We start from the raw sequence: 14,958 nt of genomic DNA on the forward strand, positions 1-14,958 counted from the left end.
CTCACTACCTTGCAAGAGTTGGTGCAACAGAGCTCACTTCCCCCCATTCACAGCAGCCATTGCATGCCACGTCCACACATCCAAAATCTGTCTTTCTACAACATCCCAAAGCAGCCAGGTACTAAGCCTCAGCATCTCCACAGGGTGGTGCTAGGGAGCTCATTTCCCACAATACCCAGCCAACAGCCAGGTCTGATGTCTGCACCTCTCCATGGCGTGGACCCTAGAGTTCACTTCCCACAATTCACCGAGGGTGACCCAGTGCTTTGCTCTCCCACCTCCACAGGATGTCACCAGGGAGCTCACTTTCCCCAATTCCCAGTGCATGACCGGATGCGGTGCCTGCCCATCTCCATGGGGTGTGGGTGAAGACCCATTCCCACAATGCCCTGCTGCTGGCTGTGTGCTAGGCTTGCATAAATTAACAGGGTGGCCCAAGAGAGCTCACTTCCCACAATGCCCAGCAGTCAGGTGGCTGCTATTCATGTCCAACTCTACTAGGGGGCAATAGAGAGCTTACTACCTACCATGCCCAGGGAATACCTGGTTGTTATACCCACACATCCCCACTGGGTGGCACCAGCAGGCACACTTCCCACAATGCCTTGGTGATAGCCAGGTGCACTGCTGGCAATTCTCCATGGGTTATACTCAGAGACTTCATTTCCCACAATGCCAAGCAATCAGCCTGGTGTCATGCCCTTACCTCTCCAACAGTTGGCACTAGAGAGCTACTTTCTCACAATGCCCAGTCGATTGCCAGGTCTGATGCTCTCACATCTCTATGGTGTGGACCCTAGAGCTCACTTCCAACAATGCACAGCAGGCAGTGCATTCAACGTCCACACATGTTCACAGGGGGACACCAGAGAGCTCACTTCCCATAAGGCCCAGCACATAGCCAGGTCTGATGTCTGCACCTTTCCACGGGGTGGCACCACAGAGCTCACTTCCCACATTTCACAGAGGGTGACCGGATGCAATGCTCTCCCATCTCCATGGGATGGTGCCAGGGATTTCACTTCCCCCAGTGCCCAGTGGATGAGTGGATGTCGTGCCTGCCCATGTTCTTGGGGTGTGGGTGAAGAACCATTCCCACAATGCCCTGCTGCTGGCTGTGTGCTAGTTTGCATAAGCTTACAGGGTCGCCCAAGAGAGCTCACTTCCCACAATGCCTAGCGGGCATCTGGGTGTTATACCTGCCCGTCTCCTGCCTGTACATTTCCACAGCATGCCACAGGGTGGCATGAGAGAGCTCATTTCCCACAATGCTCATGGGTCGACCGGATGCTCATTCACACTTCTCCACGGGGTGGCACCAGAGAGCACATTTCCCAGAATTCCCAGTGCGAGTTTCATGGGATGCCCTCACCCTCTCCTTAAGGTGGTGCCAGAGACATCTCTTCCCACAAGGCCCTGCTGACAGCCAGGTGCGATGTCTGCACATCTCCACGGGGTGGCAGCAGAGAGCTCATTGCCAGCAATGCCCTATGCTCGGTCCTGTGCTATGCCTGCACATGTCCACGGGGAGGCACTAGAGAGCTCATTGGCCACAATACCCTGCTGACAGCCAGCTGCTATGCCCACCCATGTCCACAGGATGGCACCAGAGTGCTCATTTCTCTTACAGCCCAGGTGACAACCTGGGTGCTATGCCTAGATATCTCCACTGGGTGGCACCAGAGCTCATGTCCGACAAGGCCCTGTGTGCGGGCCCACACTATGCCTGCACATGTCCACGGGGTGGCACTAGAGAGCTCATGGGCCGCAATGCCCTGCTGACAGCCAGGTGCTCTGCCTGCTAATCTCCATGGGGTGGCACCAGAAAGCTCCTTTCCAATTCCCTGCTGACAGCTGTGGTCTAGGCCTGCTCATCTAACCCCAAGTGGCAGCAGATAGATTGACTTCCCACAATGCCCAGCAGGGTGGCTGAGTGTTAACCCTGCACTCCTCCATGGGGTGGCCCCAGGGAGCTCACTACCCACCATGGCCTGCATGCAGACCACTGCTGTGCCTGTATATTTCCACAGCATATCCCAGAGACTCCAATTCCCACAATGCCCTGCTGTGGCATCCACACATTTTCCTTGGATGGCACTAAAGAGCCCACTTCCCACAAGGCTTTATGCTTACAACTCTTTATCATGAGGTAGCGCAACAGAGCTCATTTCCCCCCATTCACAGCAGGCATTGCATGCTGTGTCCACACATCTGAGAGCTGTTGTTCTACAATGCCCCGAAGCAACCAGGTGCTAAGCCTAAACATCTCCACAGGGTGGTGCTAAGGAGCTCATTTCCCACCATGCCCAGCCAACAGCCAGGTCTCATGTCTGCACTTCTCCATGGCGTGGACCCTAGAGCTCCCTTCCCACAATTCACCGAGGGTGACCCAGTGCATTGCTCTCCCACCTCCACAGGATGTCACCAGGGAGCTCACTTTCCCCAATGCCCAGTGCATGACCGGAAGCTGTGCCTGCCCATCTCCATGGGGTGTGGGTGAAGACCCATTCCCACAATGCCCTGCTGCTGGCTGTGTGCTAGGCTTGCATAAATTAACAGGGTGGCCCAAGAGAGCACACTTCCCACAATGCCTAGCGGGCATCTGGGTGTTATACCTGCTCATCTCCACATGATGGCATGAGAGAGCTCATTTCCCACAGTGCTCAGCGGCCGGCCGGATGCTATGTTCATGCTTCTCCACGGGGTGGCGCGAGAGAGCTCAGTTTCCGCAGTGCCCAGTGGGCAGCTAAGTGCTATACCCACATGCCTCCACAGGATGGTGCCAGAGAGCACATTTCGCACGTTGCCTTGCTGAGTGTCCGGTGCTTTGCCCGCACATCTCCACATGGTGGCGCAAGGGAGCTCATTTCCCACAACGCCCTGCTGAAAACCGGGCTGTATGGCTGCACATCTCCACTGGGTGGCATCAGAGAGCTCCCTGGGCCCATAAGCCTGCTGGTAAGGGAATCTGCTGGTGCACAGGCTCATGCTGGCTGCTTGCCACTACTGGTGTGCATGCACCTGCTCCTGTACAGGAGCTTCTCGGTGCACATGCACCACCTAGGGTCCAACTGCTTAGCATGTGGGCCTCTGGTGTGCATGTGCCACCTGAGGTTTTCTGTCTGCTTTGGCTCCTGGACCCATTGGAATCCATGTGACTGCTGCTGCAGGCGAGTCTCCTGGTGCATGTGAACTTCCTGGATTGGGTGGGAACCCTAGTGTAATGTGCCCTCTGGAAACCATAAAATTCTGTGGCAGGAAGGTCTCACGGTACACATGTTCCTCCTGGAGCTTTATGTCTGCTGCTTTGTGTGTGCTCCTGCTCATACCTAGGAGCCTCTTCGTGCACATGTGCTACCTGTAGACTGTCCAACTGCAGGGCTGTGTGGGTCTCCTTGTGCATGTGCTCATCAGGGAGGCCATTTGCCTGCTGGACCAGGTGGAGCTTGGGCTCTTGTAGATCTGGCACTGGTAGTCTCATCCATCCTGTGGATCATATAAGAAGACAGTCCTACTTCTGGCTCCCAATCCTCCTCCCATTGTATGGCTGTCACCCATTCCCTGCCAGATTTAAGAGCTACCCACAAAATTTGAAATGCAAACTTTCAGCCAGGCTGTGGTATTTTTCCCACATAATCCCCAGAAAATGTGAATATCATGAGCAGCGTGGCCCTGGAGAATAAATTTCCCACACTACCAAGCTAGAGCCAAGTGCCTATACTCCACAGCTATTCAGCATGGCTCCACAGATACATGGAAACCAGGAACGGTTTTGCTCCTAGTAGTGCGCAGGCACATACCCCTAGTAGTGTGCATGCCCATGGCCCTTGTAGTGCACATGCCCACGGCCCTAGTAATGTCCATGCACATGCCCCTAGTAGTGCTCAGGCCCATGTTCCCAATAGTGCACACGTGCATGCCCTAGTAGTGTGCATGCCACCAGTAGTGTGTATGACCCTAGTAGTGTGCACGCGCATACCCCCTTCTCATGTGCACACCCATGCTCCTACTAGTATGCTTGTGCATGCCCCTAGTAGTGCACACATGCATGGCCCTAGTAGTGAGCATGCCCATGCCCCTAGTAGTGTGCAGGTGCCTGCCCATAGTAGTATGCATGCGCATGCCCCTAGTAGTGTGCATGTGCAAGCACGGAGTAGTGCGCATGCCCCGCGTAGTACTCATGTGCATGACCCAAGTAGTGCGCGTGCCCGGAGTAGTGTGCATGTGTGTGCCCTGAGTAGTGCACAAGGGCCTCATGGTACTGGGCCTGTGTGCCCACTGGTACATGTCAGCCTCCTGATTTGCATGCTCTTACTGGAGACCATGCAATGGTGATGAGTGTGAGCCTGCACATCAGTGTGCTGACTTGCATGCAGCATCTTTTATGTCGTTTATGCATTGATTTTGTGTGCGTGCGGGTGTTGGTACTGGGGAGTTCTGGCTTATTTTTTGTGCTGCAGCATGGAGAACTCAGGGTCTACCACGCCCCTTGGGCCCTGTGCGGTGTTTGCGCTGGCTGAGCATCATGGTTATGTAAGATCCCGAGATCTGAAGCTGGATGAAGGGTCTCTTTGCCTGCCACAGCATGTGGGCCTCCTCTTGCGCATGCACCATATAAAGATGATGTGCCTGACTCACATGCCTAAGCCGCCTTGTACGCATGTGCCTGCTGGTTCACCTTGGCCCTTGGTGCACATGTGCCAGCTGATTCGGACCTCCTGGTGCACGTGCGCCTACTAGTGTGCAAGCTGGTACACATGGACCTACTGGTGCATGTGCTAGGGCTTATGCTCCTGCTGGTGTGAATGCCCATACTGGTGCACATGCCCCTACTTGTGTTCCTTTGGGTGTGCGTGGTTCTGCAGGCACACATGTGCGTGCTCATACTGGTGCTCGTGGGCAGGCATGCTGGTGGGTGTGGGCATGCTGGTGTATGTCAGCATGATGGTGCACATGCGCTTGATGGTGGGGGTGTGCTTTCTGAAGCACATGGACAGGGAGCTGATATTTTGATTCCTGTGTGTGTGTGTGTGTGTGTGAGTGTGTGTGTTGGAATTGGGGTAAGCCAGTTCATTTTTCATGCCAAAGCTTGAAGTGCTGGTACTCACGTTGCACCCCATGCTGTACACAGCATGTCTGGATCCCAAACACCACGGGGACAGGAGGGCCTGCTGTTGTCTGTAAGCCTCATGGTGTACATGCAGCTCCTGTGGATGTGCATCCTGGTGTCCGTGCTCTGACAGAAGCCTGCGTGCCTTGTGGTGCCAGCGAGCCTCCTCTGCATGTGCACCCGCTGGTGTGCGCGGGCCTCCATGGGCATGCGCCCTCTGGTGATGGCTGCACTCCAGCTGGTGCGTGTGGACCTCCTAGTGTGCATGCTTTCACTGGAGCGCATGCATCTGCTGAGGAGCGTAAGGATACTAATGCGCGTGCACAAGCGGATGCCCGCTTGCAACTCCTGGAGCATGAGTGTCTGCTGGTGCGTGCGGGGGTCCTGGTGTGCATGCACCTCACCCAGCCTGAGTGTCTGCGGGTACGTGTGATCCTCTGGATACGTGTGATCCTCCTGGTGCACACGAGCCTCCTGGTGCACCTGCACCTCCTGGTGCCTATGTGTGCTGCAGCTTGAGAGCCATCTGGTGCACGCGCGCTTCCTGGTGCACGTGGGCCTTGTCGTTTGCACGTGCATCTTGGTGCACGCGCGCTTCCTGGTGCACGTGGGCCTTGTCGTTTGCACGTGCATCTTGGTGCACGCGCGCTTCCTGGTGCTCGTGGGCCTGCTGGTGCCCATGCACGTCTGCGTGCCCTTGAATCTGCTTGTGCACGTGGACCTCTTGGTGCACGCGCGCTTCCTGGTGCACGAGAGACTGCTGGCCCGTGTGACACTACTGATGCACTTGGGCGTCTGGTGCACGTGCATCTTGGTGCACACGCGCTTCCTGGTGCACGGGGGCCTTGTCGTTTGCACGTGCATCTTAGTGTACACGCGCTTCCTGGTGCACGTGGGCCTTGTCGTTTGCACGTGCGTCTTGGTGCACACGCGCTTCCTGGTGCACGTGGGCCTTGTCATTTGCACGTGCCTCTTGGTGCACGCGCGCTTCCTGGTGCTCGTGGGCCTGCTGGTGCTCATGCACGTCCGCGTGCCCTTGAGTCTGCTTGTGCACGTGGACCTCTTGGTGCACGCGCGCTTCCTGGTGCACGTGGGCCTTGTCGTTTGCACGTGCCTCTTGGTGCACGCGCGCTTCTTGGTGCTCGTGGGCCTTGTCGTTTGCACGTGCATCTTGGTGCACGCACGCTTCCTGGTGCACGGGGGCCTTGTCGTTTGCACGTGCATCTTGGTGCACACGCGCTTCCTGGTGCACGTGGGCCTTGTCGTTTGCACGTGCATCTTGGTGCACACGCGCTTCCTGGTGCACGGGGGCCTTGTCGTTTGCACGTGTGTCGGTGCACACGCGCTTCCTGGTGCTCGTGGGCCTGCTGGTGCCCATGCACGTCTGCGTGCCCTTGAGTCTGCTTGTGCACGTGGACCTCTTGGTGCACGCGCGCTTACTGGTGCACGTGGGCCTTGTCGTTTGCACGTGCCTCTTGGTGCACGCGCGCTTCTTGGTGCTCGTGGGCCTTGTCGTTTGCACGTGCATCTTGGTGCACGCACGCTTCCTGGTGCACGTGGGCCTTGTCGTTTGCACGTGCATCTTGGTGCACACGCGCTTCCTGGTGCACGTGGGCCTTGTCGTTTGCACGTGCATCTTGGTGCACACGCGCTTCCTGGTGCACGGGGGCCTGCTGGTGCCCATGCACATCTGCGTGCCCTCAAGTCTGCTGACCCCCCTGCTCTTCAGAGCCAGCCTCCCCTGAACCCCACAGACGACCCTGAGATGCCTCTCCCTCTCCATGGACAGCCCCCACCCTACCCAGGCCCCCCCCACCTCCCTCCTCTGGGGGGCCCCCCATGGAAGAGAAATTGGGGACCCCCAATCCCTGCATCTTCCACACAGCCCTGCCTTAGCCCAGCACGGAGACGGGCAGGCGCTCGGGCTCCCCTTCCCCAAGCCCCACTTGCTCTTTGCCAGAGATTCGTACTGATGGCATGGCGCTTAGTTGAGATGTTAATAAAGTGACTCAGTTGGATTGTCGACAGGTTGGTTCTCTCTTGCTTTCTTAGGAAGACACTGCGGGGTGCTGGGGTCCTCACTGTCCGCAGTCCCTTCATGGAGGGGGACGTGGGAGGATGGAGGGGTTTAGGTTTCAAAGTGAGATCCTCCATCCCAAAAAGGATTTGGGGTGTAGCTTGGTGATAGAACCGTCCTCACTGATGGACTGAGAAGTCTAGCATACCCTGGCGGTCCACCTGCAGTGTGGCAAAAGGGAAGGAGAGGAGGTGGAAATGGAGGAGGACGGGATGGAGGAGGAGAAGCAGCAGGAGGACTAACAAGAGGAGGAGGAGGAGGAAGTGGTGGAGGAGATGGAGGAGGAGGAAGAGAAAGAGGAGAAGGAGGAAGAGGAGGAGGAGGAGGAAGAGCTGGAGGCGATGGAGGAGGAGGAGGAGGAAAAGGTTGAAGAGGAGGAGGGAGAAGAGAAGGAGGAGGAGGAGGAGGGAAGAGGTGGAGGAAGAGGTAGAGAAGAAGGAAGAGGTGGAGGAGGAGGAGGAGGGAGAGCTGGAGGAGATGGAGGAGGAGGAAGTGGAGGAGATGGAGGAGGAGGAGGAGGAAAAGGTTGAAGAGGAGGAGGGAGAAGAGAAGGAGGAGGAGGAAGAGGAGAAGGAGGAAGAGGAAGAAAAGGAGGAGGGGGAAAGATGTTGAGGGGAAGGAAGAAGAGGAGGAGGAAGAAGAGGTGGAGGAGAAAGAACAGGAGGAAGAGAAGCAGGAAAAGGAGAGGTGGAGGAGGAGGAGGAGGTGACTGAGTCACCGTGTTTTCTATTTGTCACTGTTTGGGCCGCGCCTCCTCTAAGCGTGGGCTTCTGTTGTGGGTTGCAGAGGGCGCAGTAGATTCCTGGGCCCTTGTTCAATATCCCCACCAGCATTGTAACCATCAGCATTGCTCCAAGCATGGCAGGCACCTCTAAGGGAGAAGATCTTCTCCTGCTGACAACTACCTAAATAAAGCTACATATTAAAAAAGCAAAGCAGGTTGGATCTCACATTTTCATTTACAAATGTTATGTCTGGAAGACTCTATGCAGCACCATGGCATTCTTGCACATTCTAGATATTGTATCACTAGTATTAAATGTTATCATGGTACAATGTAAGGTTTTGAGGGATCATTGTGGTTGCTTCCCACACCATGTGTGTAGTGTTTAGTGTCCTGGAGATCTGGGCAGAGTGATAACTACTCCTTTACCCCATGCCAGATTTTTTTTGATCCTGGGTCTCGTACTCAGGAGGTGGGTGCTGCCCCTGAGATTTCTTTTCAAGGCTAGCACGCTATGATGTTAGCCATAGCTCCACTTCTGGCTTTTAAAGAAGTAAATTGGAGCTATGTCTTGTGGACCTTCCTGTCTGTGCTGACTTTGAACCCGATCCTCAGAACTCAGCCTCCCAAGCAGCTAGAGTTGTAGGAATGAGCCACTGTCATCTGGCCCAGCACGTATCTTGATTAGGCCAGATAGGGTTCAGTACATAGAAGCTATGTCCCCAGACACACGAATGACCCTTCCTGTACCTCTGTATATTTAGCAGCCCCAGGTCTGACACACCCAGGCCTTCTGTAATGGGGTGGCAGCCATGCATCCACATGCACTGCTTGGTCCTCCCAGCACTTAACCTGGTACTCAGTGCTCTTGCAGCTGTTTTGTGGACTCCTTTGTGGGTAGAAGGGTCCCCTGGGCTTCCCTGCAGGCCTGATCCTAGGTTGGTGTGGGCTCCCTGGGAAAGAACGTGCAGCTGCAGATTGGCACGTGCTCTGAGTGCATGTTGGGCACCGGCCACAAGAGGGCACTGGCTCTGTGCAGGTGTCAGGGTGCACAACCCATATCTTCCACACTGGTTCATGACGTGAACCCCAGCATTGTGGTTTGGGTGTGTGTGCTGAGCCCGCAGCCACAAAATGGACCACAAAATGTGTGAGCAAGTCATGCTTATTAAGGGACAGTGCATTTTTATGTCTGGTCCTGGCTTGTGCATGCAGGTTGGATCCAGTGTTGTACTCAGGCTATGGCACGCAGGGGCTCTGCATAAGCTAGACCTAGCAAAGAATGCCAGGGTCGGGCGCTGGTAGCTCACACTTGTAATCCTAGTGACTAAGGAGGCTGAGATCTGAGGATCATGATTCAAAGCCAGCCCAGGCAGGAAAGGCCATGAAACTCTTATCTCCAATAAACCACCAGAAAACTGGGAATGGTGCTGTGGCTCCAGTGGTAGAGCACTAGCTAGGCAAGCACTCAACTGCTTTAGAATCTCCTGCCCTTCATGCTGGAATCCCAGTGGGCAAGGGCTTAAAAACAATGGAATTGGTGGTTAACTGTGGAAAAGGCACTAGCATGCGCTTCCTCGCTTGTCTACCAGGTGGCAGAAGAGAGCTAGTGTACCAGAACGCAGACCTGATACCAGGGAACTCTGCCACAGGAAAACTGCACTGGAAGGTGCCTCAGATGGACTGACACCCACATTGGTCTCGGGGTTTTGTTGTTGCTTTTGGCTGCCTATGTTTTCATAGCATTGGTTTTTATTGTCGTTTTCTTTTGAGATCATCTTGTTGAACTGGATCTTCCCTAATACAGGTGATGCTGGCAGAGGGCGGCTCATGCTCCATCCTAAACTTCCTCCTTGGGTGCATGCACTTCCTGTTGTGCATGCGCTTGCTGGAGTGCCTTGGCCTCCTCGTGCACCAGCTGGGTAATACTACGCATGCACTTGACTGTGCAAGAATCTCCCTCGGCCTCCTGATGCACGTGAGCTTCCTGCTGCGTGAGCACATGCTAGTGGCCAGAGCAGGTGCACTGGTGAGTGTGGACAGCCTGGTGTACATCAGTGTGCTGGCCTGTATGGGCATGCTGGGGGGTTGGGCTTCCTGGTGCCAGTGGGTATGATTCCTCTGTGTGTGTGTGTGTGTGTGTGTGTGTGTGTGTGTGTGTGTGTGTGTGTGTGATGGTATGGGGTCATTCCTGTCTAATTTTTCTGCTGCAGCTCGGGGCACTTGCAAGCCTGCTCACCTATGCTGTTCCTCATCTATCAGGAGGGTGCAGGTCTGACTCTGCCTGCAGCCCTGGCCACAAGGAGCCCCCCTTTGCTGAACCCCACGTGCTTCGCCTACAGGGTGTTGTGTTTTGTTTCTGAAGGTGGCTGTGACCTTGTGTGCGTGAGCCAGGTGGTGTGCAAAGGCATGCTTGTGTGCGTGGGTGTGCAAGTGGGCGTGGTGCTGCTGCTGCTCGTGGGCATGCAGGCGCTTGGGCTGCTCATGCGCAGGGTGCTCCTGTGTGGTGCACAGCAGCGGGCGGGGATGGGCTTCCTGGTATGCATGCAACTCCTGCAATCCTTGTGGCTGCTACTGTGTGCAGGCCTCCTGGTGCCTGCACACGCATCCTAATGTGCACGTGTCTTTCAGAGTGTCAGCCTGCTGGTGCCAATAGTCCTCCTGGTGTACATGTAAGTGCTGGCTGGCACGGGAACGCTGTGGAAGTGGGCTTGTTGGTCCGTGTGGGCATGCATTTGATATCTTATTTGTTTTTTGTCAGTTGTGGGGTTTGAACTCTGGGTTTGAAGTCTGGGTGCTTGCTGTCCCTGAGCTCATCAGCTCAAGGCTAGCACTCTCCTACTTTGAGCCATGGCACCACTTCCAGTTTTCTGGTGGTTTATTGGAGAGAAGAGTCTCACAGACTGTCCTGCCCTGGCTGGCTTTGAACCGTGATCCTCAGATCTCAGCCTCCTGAGTAGCTAGGATGACAGGTGTGAGCCACCAGTGCCCTGGTATTTTTTTTTTTTATTCATTTGTTTAGCGTGTGTTATAGGTACTGGGGAGCTTCGGTTAATTGTCTGGGGTTGCAGCATGGGGTGCTTGTGTTTCCACTGGGCCCTGGGCCTGGCTCGAGCAGCAGCGCTGGGCAGAGTGTGCTGCGCATGCCACACCGCATGCGGTTTGCCTGCATCTCTGCTGCATCATCTGACACTCGAGTCCTGTGCACTCCGTGTCTAGTCATGTCCACAAATATTAGGAGCGATTCTTCAATCAAAGGCTCCAATCCCAAAGCCACAAGAGCCCGGCTTAGCCAAGACACGAGCAGCGCCCTGGACCGGTACCTGCTCATGAGCGTCCACTTGCATCCCACCCAGTGTGTTCACTTAAACGTTCATAAGCTCGTCCTAGCTCCCACATCTAAGGGGAAGCCTGCACCTTTCCCATCCTCTCTCTCTCTAGGCCTGACTTCACTTAATATAATTTTTTCCAATTCTCCCGCCCCCCCTTTTTTTTTTTGTCAGTTGAGGGTCTTGAACTCAGTGCCTGAACACTGTCTCTGAGATTTTTTGTTCCAAGCTACTGCTCTATCACTTCGAGCCACAGTACCATTTTGGTTTCCTGGTGGTTAATTGGAGATAAGTTTCACAGACTTTGCTGCCCAGGCTGGCTTTGAACTGTGGTCCACAGATCTCAGCCTCCTGAGTAGCTAGGATGACAGGTGTGAGCCACCGGCGCCCGGCCAAAAAAACCCAAAACCCCACACTTTTTTCCCCAAATTTTAAAATTGTGATTAAGTGGTTACATAATTCCCCCAATTTCACAGTATTGTGGGATAGTGATGCCTAGTCAAAGTCACAAACACATTCTAACTTTCATGGGGCAAATTGTCTATCACGGTCTATAACATTTATGAGTTCTATGAGCTTTGCAATACAGTTATTTCTTCCACATTGGGTGGTATGTACATTTCTTTTACTTTGCATAGCATCAGCTGTTCCCGCTTTCCCACTCGTTCCCTCCCTCCCATCGCTGCCATTGAGTTGCTTAGTTCATTTTGGTCAATGCCTAGTGCAGCTGATGGTCCTGCTGGTGTATGTTTTTACCTGAGTCCTGGTTTTGCTCCGGTGTGCACATATACACCATACATGTGATCAGCAACATGGGGTTATTTAGTAGTGATTCGACCAGATGAGTGGAAGTTCTTTGCTTCTTAAGTCCTGTTAATTTTGTCATATCACCTAACATTTTGGATCTAACATCCAGTTATCAGGCAGACCATGTACCGCTTGTCTCTTTACACTTGGCTTACTTAGCTCAGCATGATTTCTTCTAGCTCCAGCCATTTCCCTGCAAATGCCATTATTTTGTCCTTTCTAATGGCTGCTTAATATTCCATTGTGTACAGATACCACTATTTTTGGATCCATCCATCTGTAAAAACCCACACTTTTAAAGGAAACAAAACTGCAAGGTGAATTTTCTGTGCACCACAATGCTATTTGAGTAAATTATAGATATATAATTAGCATTTCATAGGAGCATAATGTAATCTAATTTGTATTTATATATATTTATAGTTATTTATGTGTACAGTATAGCTATTAGCAAATAAATACTTATAAAATTTACTGGGAATTAAGTAACCTCAAATAACTTCAGAAATTGATTTATGAATACTTGCAATATATTGTAAAGGGCCATCTAATTTATATTATTCTTCTGCAGAAACTATAGTACCTAAAATGAAAATGATTCTGGCCTATTAGAAAAAGTTGTAACTGAGGTACAGGGTCATTGGATGCTTTGCCTAGATTGTTCTTCCTACCTGAAGCCTCTTTCCTTGTTGTTCCAATGTCAATTTCATGGCATGGCCCATTAGAGAATGACAGCATAGGGCTGGACTCAGAGAACACAGCTCCTTGTGTGTCACAGAGACACCTAGAACAGGCTTGGCCAGATGTCAGGTGTGTGTGTGTGTGTGTGTGTGTTTGCGTGTGTGTGGGTACGTGTGAGTGCATCGGAGACATCGAAATTAGGATATCCTGGGCCATAAAAGGAAGTCTGAGTGCGGAGGCATGTTTGTTCTAGGGTGAGATGGCCGAATTGAGGTTCTCCGTCCTGGAGACATGGGAAGCTCTGGGGGAGCGGGGGAGAAGAGGCTGCTTTCCTTGCCTCCTGCTTTTCCCCCATCCCTCCCTCCTTCCCTCCTCCCTGTCCTCCTAGTGGCCAGGCATCACCTCCTGATGCTCAGTGGCATTTGGGGGGCAGTGTCACCATGCAGCCTGGAGCTGTGATGGTCCCAGGGCCCCGGGCGACAATGCCACCTCCCCGTCCAGGTGAGGATCTGTGAAGTTTCTTTCTAAAAGCAGGAGCTTTTCACTCCGATCCAAGAAGAATTTCTAGGTAAGTCCTAATGGTAAGACAACTTCGCAGAGCTTTCTGGAGTTAGGGAGCAAGCAGGCAAACAGACAAAAAGCAGCCAGACAGGCAAAAGGGCCATGTTAGGCTCTGAAGGACAGTGGGGTCTCTTAAAGGGAGAGAAAGCCACTGAGTTCTTCGACATCAGGAGTATTGATTTGAGAAGGCAGGGCTTGACGTAAAGTCATGCGAAGATGGCTGTTTATCTTCGCCCTCAATCACTCTGTGTTAAGCTCTTTCCACGCTCTCACACTGACCAGCACTTTAAATATATGGCCATTACGTTTGGGCATTCGTTTTAGGAAGGAATGCATTGCTCTGTTACTTGAGCCACAGTTCCATTTTCAGCTTTTTTGTTTTCTTGTGCCTGTCTTGGGGGCGTGGGCAGTGTCCCTGAGAAGTTTTGCTGAAGGTTAGCACTTTCTCACTTGAACCACTGTTCGTCTTCCAGCTTTTTGGGTACTTAACATCTCATGGACTTTCCTGCCTGGGCTGGCTCTGAACCAGGATCATGTCTCTGTCTTCTTATTAGTTCAGATTACAGGTGTGAACCACTGGCACCTGGCCTCACTTCCAGCTGCTTCCTGGTCAATTGAAGAGATGATTCTCACAGGGATTTCTGCTCAGGGCTGGCTTCAAACCTCCATCCTCAGATCTCAGCCTCCTGAGTAGGTAGCATTACAAGGGTCAGACATCATCTTCTGGCTCAAGGGATTGTTTCTGTAGTCCATGACATTCATGCAGTCAACTGAGATGACTTCTTTCCAGCATGCCTAATGGCTGCGGAGTCCTCATTCACAGAAGAATGAGGGTCAAATGGCAGTCATCTAAAAGCCACAGAGTTTATTAATGAATCTGTGTCCTCCATTTAATTTTGGTGCTGGGCATGGCACTCAAGAACTCACCGGGGCTGATCATATGCTCTACTACTGCGCTCTGCCTGACTTGGGCTGCTTCATGATTCTCAGGTGGCCATGAGAATAGGAAATCCACATTAACCTCAGGGGCTTGGATTGTGGTTAGCGCTGGTGTGTGGCAAGCCATTCCACTGCCTTGCTGCTCCCCTTCCTGTCTACCACAACAGCATTCTCTCTCTCTCTCCCTCCCTCCCTCTCTCTGTCTCTGTCTCTGTCTCTCTCTCTCTCACACACACACAGTCGGATCACCTCTCTCTCAATACCAGGAGGACTGAGAGGCAACGGATGTACAGAAGGGAATAAATTATTCCCGGGAGCAGGGTCTGATGCATTTGGAGTAATGGCAATTTGTTCTTCAGTTTTTTGGGGTCTCCTTGCTTTTCCCTCGATTGAACACATGGAGTTAAACCATGCACGTAGCCCAAGGTTTTCAGACTGAGGACTTTTCTTTAGCTGATCACAGGGGCCAACTTTTTCTTCAAGAGCCACATGTTATAGACTGAGGTCCGGACGATCCATGGACTCTAGGTAAATGAGTGGAACGGACTCCGGGCCCTAGCCTCCGTTCTGCAGAATGGTGGTCAGCATTCAGTCCTTAATTTGCCAACGCCCTTTCTCTAGGATCCGATTCATCAAAATGACAAATAAGAAGCATGTGTGTAGTGTATTGCTGGATCGTCAGAGTATTTGACTTGACTTTAAAAAAGTAATGGGAAGCTAGCCAGGTGCT

This window comes from Dipodomys spectabilis, unplaced genomic scaffold, assembly GCF_019054845.1.
Source record: "Dipodomys spectabilis isolate Male_0828 unplaced genomic scaffold, ASM1905484v1 ptg000061l, whole genome shotgun sequence".
Classification (NCBI taxonomy): domain Eukaryota; kingdom Metazoa; phylum Chordata; class Mammalia; order Rodentia; family Heteromyidae; genus Dipodomys; species Dipodomys spectabilis.